The sequence below is a fragment of the Lemur catta genome, chromosome 22 (assembly GCF_020740605.2).
Source record: "Lemur catta isolate mLemCat1 chromosome 22, mLemCat1.pri, whole genome shotgun sequence".
Taxonomy (NCBI): domain Eukaryota; kingdom Metazoa; phylum Chordata; class Mammalia; order Primates; family Lemuridae; genus Lemur; species Lemur catta.
In genome coordinates this window covers 4,245,491-4,251,414 of record NC_059149.1, presented here as the reverse complement: position 1 = coordinate 4,251,414, position 5,924 = coordinate 4,245,491, and the positions used below count along the sequence as shown (strand labels likewise).

Below are 5,924 nucleotides of genomic sequence, written 5' to 3'. Positions count from 1 at the left end.
TGCTGGAGCCAGGCTCAGACGGCAGGGCCAGGTGTGTCCAGGGTCAGAGAACTCCAGTTTGACTGGGTGTTCTCAGAGTCTCCTTTGGTACTGGGACATCTGATGTGGTCACGAGGCCCAGGCCACAGACAGAACCCTCCTCTGTGTCCAGGAGGTCGGCAGGAGCCAGGAGGGGACATGGCTACTTGGACTCCCCACAAGCCACACTGGGGGCCCAGGAGACTCAGCCGTGAGGTGTGATGGAAGATGGGGCATGGATGTGCTCTGGCTGCACCTATGTTCTCAGGGCCCCCCGCCAAGCACTTCTCACCCCTCAAGCCAGGGGCCCCAACTGAAGTTTTGGGGGGAAGCCACAGCCCACAGCTGAGTGAAAAAACTGGGCACAGACTCTGATAGGAGCACACCCTGATTTTGTCAACCCATGTCAGTTTATTTCCCCTCACCCCAGAAAGTTCAAGGCAGAATTGAGCACAAGCTGAGGTCCAGGCTCTGAAAGAAATCCAGGTGTTTCCCTGTAGGAGCACGTCATGAAACCAGCACACACTCCGGGCCCCAGATGCCCACTCCTTCCTACCAGGGGAGCCCGTTCATGTTCTCGGTGAGAAGGCACCTCCCGGAGGTGGTCACCATGCAGCATCTGATGTGACTCAGTGCCCCTTAGGCTGCTATGTCAGCTGAGCCAGCTCCCTCCCATGCTCAAACTGCTGGTGGCCACCTGAAGGAGCAAGGACAGCTTCCACTCCAGGTCTTCAATCCTCTGAGCCAGGTGGACTCTCCTCACCTCCAGCTCCAGGGCCCGGTGGCTCTTCAGGGCCCAGGGTCCCAGCTTCTCTCCGTCTGGGCCACTTGTCTCCAGTGGGTGAAGTTTATCTTCCTGCCACTCACAAGGGGAGATGCTGGGAGACACCTGGGAATGACAGATGCACAACATGGACAGGTGACCCCTGAACGCTCTCAGCTCACTCTATCCTGAGCCCTCTCTGTGGTCTTGGCCCTGACTTTTGTCATTTAGACACTCTCTAGGCACCAACATCCACCCCAAACATGGGAATATGCCAGTGAGCTCCCTCCAGGGACTGACCTCATGATTAACAAATGAAGACACAGTGTTCACAAGTTTCTGTCACCACAGTAATGCACAACAGTGGCCAACTATATCATTATACAATTGTCATGTTTAATAATTTAGAATGATTATTGAATAATTAAATCTCAGCATATTTTATAATCCCTCATCTAATCCTAATTTTCCCTTCCTTAAAACCAGGGATATTTGTATAGAATGTATTTTTAAGGATGATCACCTGTTACTTTACCCTCACCGAGTCATGCTCTTCTGGCCCCTCAGTGCAGCTGAGGACAGGCTGCTGCACCTACCTAGTCCCTCTGCTGTCGAGCTACCTTCACGGCTGCCCGTCTGAGGTGGACGGAGGGCGGGTTCACAGAGGAACTGACCCCTCAGCTTAGAGCAAACGCTGTGGAGGAAGTCCAGATAAAGCTCAGGGCAAGAATGATTGGTGCGATGAGATGACAGGAAGCCAGCATCTGCATTTGGGTTTCCCGAGGGGACCCACCTCTGGGGCTCAGGGACCCTGGAAGGCCGTGAGAGACACAGTTCCCGCAGCCTCACTGGGAAGGGCATCTGTGCCTCTCGTGGCCAGTCCTTGGGCCACACCCTGCCTTGTCTGCTCACAAGAGAAATGTCCCCTCAGCTGTTTGTGGACACAGGTGCCCTTTCTTATCATTTCTGTACTGAGAGGTCAGTTTGACCAAGAAGAGTTGATATTCCAGATCTTCAGACATCAAGACCCAGATACCCACGATGTTCTCCTGAAACTCTCCATATTGAGGGACCAACCTGACTTTCCCTGCTGAGTAAGAATGAGAAGAAAACCTGCCCCTTGGCCCGGACTCCTGGGGTCACCGTGGCAGAGGGTGTTCCCTGGCAGGGGAAGAGGGGATTCTGTGGTATTTCAAGGTATCCCAGCCCAGATGCCCACACTGGGAAGGCGGATGTGAGAAGGTGCCTACCCATGCCCCTCCGCCACCCAGGGTGCTTCGCTAATTTTAGCATGCAGGGACGAGGCTGGGAAAAGTGAGGCACTGGGCTTCGGTGTGAAAGTCCAGGGGTCCAGGGTCTAGAAGAGAGGATTAAACATGACCCGATAGCAAATTGGGGACATGACACACAGAGATAAATGACATAAAAGGTGTCAGAAACTTCAAGTCTGTTTGAATAGTACGTTATGCAGTACGAAAACAATCAAACTGGTGAACTAACACCCAAAGACTGGCTGTCAGCTTTAGCAAATAAAGTTGGCTTTTTTGCTTTACTTTTTCTTTCTTTTTTTTTTTTTGAGACAGAGTCTCGCTTTGTTGCCTGGGCTAGAGTGAGTGCCGTGGCGTCAGCCTCGCTCACAGCAACCTCAGACTTCTGGGCTTAAGCGATCCTCCTGCCTCAGCCTCCCGAGTAGCTGGGACTACAGGCATGCGCCACCATGCCCGGCTAATTTTTTCTATAGAGATTTTTAGTTGGCCATATAATTTCTTTCTATTTTTTTAGTAGTCACGGGGTCTCGCTCTTGCTGAGGCTGGTCTCAAACTCCTGACCTCGAGCAATCCACCCGCCTCAGCCTCCCAGAGTGCTAGGACTATAGATGTGAGCCACCGCGCCTGGCCTTGCTTTACTTTTTCTATATTTTTAAGGAAATAAAGTTATCTTGAGCTCAGTGCAGACACAATGGCATGATCACTTCTATCTTTCATCCTCCTTTCTTCTCCATCCTTTCATGTGTCTGCAGCTAGGACAGGGAACAGCCTGGATGGAAGATGCATCTTGCAGAAAGCTCCTGGTCCCAGAGGTGTGCACTATTAATTAGGCTACATCTACAACAGCCACTGTTACTGTTCCTTTTCCATGCCCGTCCTCAGTATTTTCAGGCTGTGAATTAATTTAGAGAGTTTCAACCTAATCTGACGGTGTGGGCTTCCCTGTCTCCAGCCCCAGCTCTAAGCTTTCCATTCATGAAACCAACAAAACAGAACCTGACTTTGACTGGTGGACATTCTGGTCAGAGCTGGCTATTGCAGTCCCAACACCTCTCTGTGGAAGGGGCCGTGACTCCATGGGTCCCACCCCCCTGGACACCTTAGGAGCTGAGATGCTCATCTGCTGGGCTTACCACAAATGTGCAGCATTCACCTGGGGGCAGTGGGTCTGGCTCATCCTCCTCTTTCTGGAGCTCCAGGGCTGGAGAAGAGAGCTGGAAGAACTCCTCATTCACCTCATGCACAGTGTCTTCCACATGCCATATCTTTCTCTAGAAACAAGGAACATGTGGTCTTTATTACTTTCGTTTGTATTCTAAGTTCATTGAAAATTTCTTGTGCTCCTACTCCATGATTGACAGTGGGGTCAGTGCAGGGCACACAGACTCAGAGTCAGGTGCTGCTCTCAGACAGCTGAGTATCTGAAGGCAAGGGGAGCCAGACCTGCAGCCCAGCACAGCAAAGTAGTAAAGCTAATTGTAGAGAGATACACCAGGCACTGCAGGAGCAAAAAGCAAGACACCTAGTCCAGGAAGCATGGTCAGGGAGAGCTTTCTGGAGGAGGGAATGTCTCAGCTGAATATTAAAAGGTGGACAGGAGTTAGCAGGGTGGAGAGAGGGAGAAGAGCATTTCAGGCAAAGGGAGCAGCATTTGGGTAAACACAGGCATGAGAGAGTATAGGTAACATTGATCTATTTGTCCATCTATTCATTTGTCCACCCATTCGTTCATCCATCCATTCATCTAACCTTTCATAAATGAACTGAACCATCCATCTACCCATATATCCATCTAGCCACCCACCCACTCGGTTATTTGTCCATCCATATATCCACCCATCTATCGACCCACCCACCCATTCTCTACCCAGCTATCTATCTATGCTTCCATCCATAAGTATAGAAAGACTTACTATGAACCCAGTGTGTATCAAGACAATGGTCAGTTATGGGACACTATTAGGAAACTTCCATGGAGTTTATAACCTGTGAAGAAAGGCAGACATATGGCAAAAAATTACATGCGAAGGGGGTTATGTGAGTGGATGTTTGGGTTGCAGTGGGGATTAATTAAAGTTCATTTGGCAGTAGCATAGAATTTGTCAGGAAAAGTGTCAAGAGATGATGCTAGAGAAATGAGGGTAGCGTGCTTTTCTTACATTGTGGGGTCATCTAAAGGCCAATTTGGTAGAACCTTTCTTATGAATAGAACCTTCATTTTCTTGGGAGGGTCAATTTGCCCAGCTGAAATATGATTTATCTCAGACTCTCCATAAGATAGAGATGATCATGTGGCTAGTTTTGGCCAAAAAGATGTAAAAGTCAGTATTGCCTGCCCCTAAATGATGGCTTTGTTGTCAGGCTGGCCTCATAAAATGACTGCCAGCAGCACGCATGCTGGCTACTCCTTCACATCCAATGGCAGAGCAAAGGCCAAGGCCCCTTGTTAGAACCGGTGGTTCTAAAACCATATGGTCTCAAGCTTCACTCTGACTGGGCCACCCCGATCCAATTTATCTAACTAGGAAAGTGCCATTCCCTGATTGACTTACATCTGCGTCAATCACTATGACTGGGAAATGGGATTATTCCAAGTGGTTTAGAGCAACCAGAGCCCTCCTCTGGATCTGAAGATGAGGTTTCCCCTTCTAAACACCATGGCTGTCACTCGAGGGAACTGAAAATGGATGGTAGAACAACTTCAATGTTTGCTACAATTAAAAAAATAATTTTTAGCTATTTAGTGCAGTGTTCCTCATTGCCTTTTCTTCATTTTAAAGTTATCACTTATTTTACTACATTAGACACTTTCCAAATAAAATATCATGCTTTAGCATCCACAGGCAGGCATAGCTTAGAGTGAATTAATGGAAGCCAAGACATTAGCAACAATTTCAGAATATCCAGGTTAGCGGTCTTGTCTTCTCTCTCCAATTCCCCTGATTTTTCTCTCCCTCCATTTTCTCAATGATCTTTTGTTTTCCCTTTCCTTCCACTTATAATCCTGTTTTTCTCCTCTCAATATGACTTTTAACATATGCAAACATAACTGGATGTATAGTTAGACATTTGCCTACCTCCCACAAGTGTAGCTAAAGCCTCAAAGCTGTTGACACAGGTGACAATGTCCTCCCACAGAGGAACTACACATGCCCTCTCAGGAGTTATTCAGAGGAAGCCAAAATCATCCATTGCTCATGTCCCCGGCATCGTGTGAAAGAGAAAAATAGAGATTCATTGGAAAGAAAGTTCTACAGAGGTGAATTTATAGGTAGAGATGAGACAGGGATGGTCTCACCCCCCCAGAGCCAACTGAGGAAGACTTTCAAGTTACTCACTCAGAGAGTGCCGGTGCTTGGCAGAAGGGGGAGCTAGTATCTTATTCTCCAAATGGATATATACCAAGAGCCACAGTCTAGGAGTTTGGAGGGTGAAACAGGGGAAGAAAGAAGAGAGTAAAAGAACAAATATTGCCCATCCTTCCCACCGCTGAACCTCAAGCTTTAGGGACAGGGTTGAGCTGGGCTGAGGGTGGAGAGATTACAGGAAACCTTTAAGTTGTATGCAGGATGGAAAGTTGGACTGAACTGGGCTTTCTAATACCTGAAAACACCACTCTTCAATAATATCCCCAAAAGGCCCCGCCGAAGCTTTTTTCAAGAATTGAGAAAGAAAAGTCCAAAAGAATACCATTTTAAGTTAGTTGTGGAAACATTCCTTAAAGTTTTACATTACCTTTTTAATGTGAAGAAAAAGGTGGTTTCCTAATTCTACCCTATTGAATTCAGTTATTTATTAAGCAGGAGGACTGGCTGCCTGAGCCCACAGAGAGATGGAGCTGAGCTTCTCTGGCTTGTGCCCTGGACACCAGCAGG

At 48.0% G+C, this 5,924-nt stretch overlaps 1 long non-coding RNA gene across 8 annotated transcripts; it reads right to left on the bottom strand.

Moving 5' to 3' along the window:
• Positions 1-409: 409 nt before the first annotated feature.
• On the bottom strand, positions 410-5,352 carry LOC123626587. Of its 8 annotated transcripts, XR_006730927.1 has the most exons (6): positions 5,127-5,352; positions 4,602-4,726; positions 3,963-4,035; positions 3,183-3,320; positions 1,305-1,475; positions 410-907 (listed from the first exon to the last, which is right to left on the bottom strand). It is a non-coding gene; the product is annotated as an uncharacterized LOC123626587 (long non-coding RNA). The 8 variants fall into 8 exon arrangements; XR_006730925.1 differs by lacking the exon at positions 1,305-1,475 and having other exon boundaries at positions 5,127-5,341; XR_006730930.1 differs by lacking the exon at positions 1,305-1,475 and having other exon boundaries at positions 3,203-3,320; positions 5,127-5,337.
• Positions 5,353-5,924: the final 572 nt, after the last annotated feature.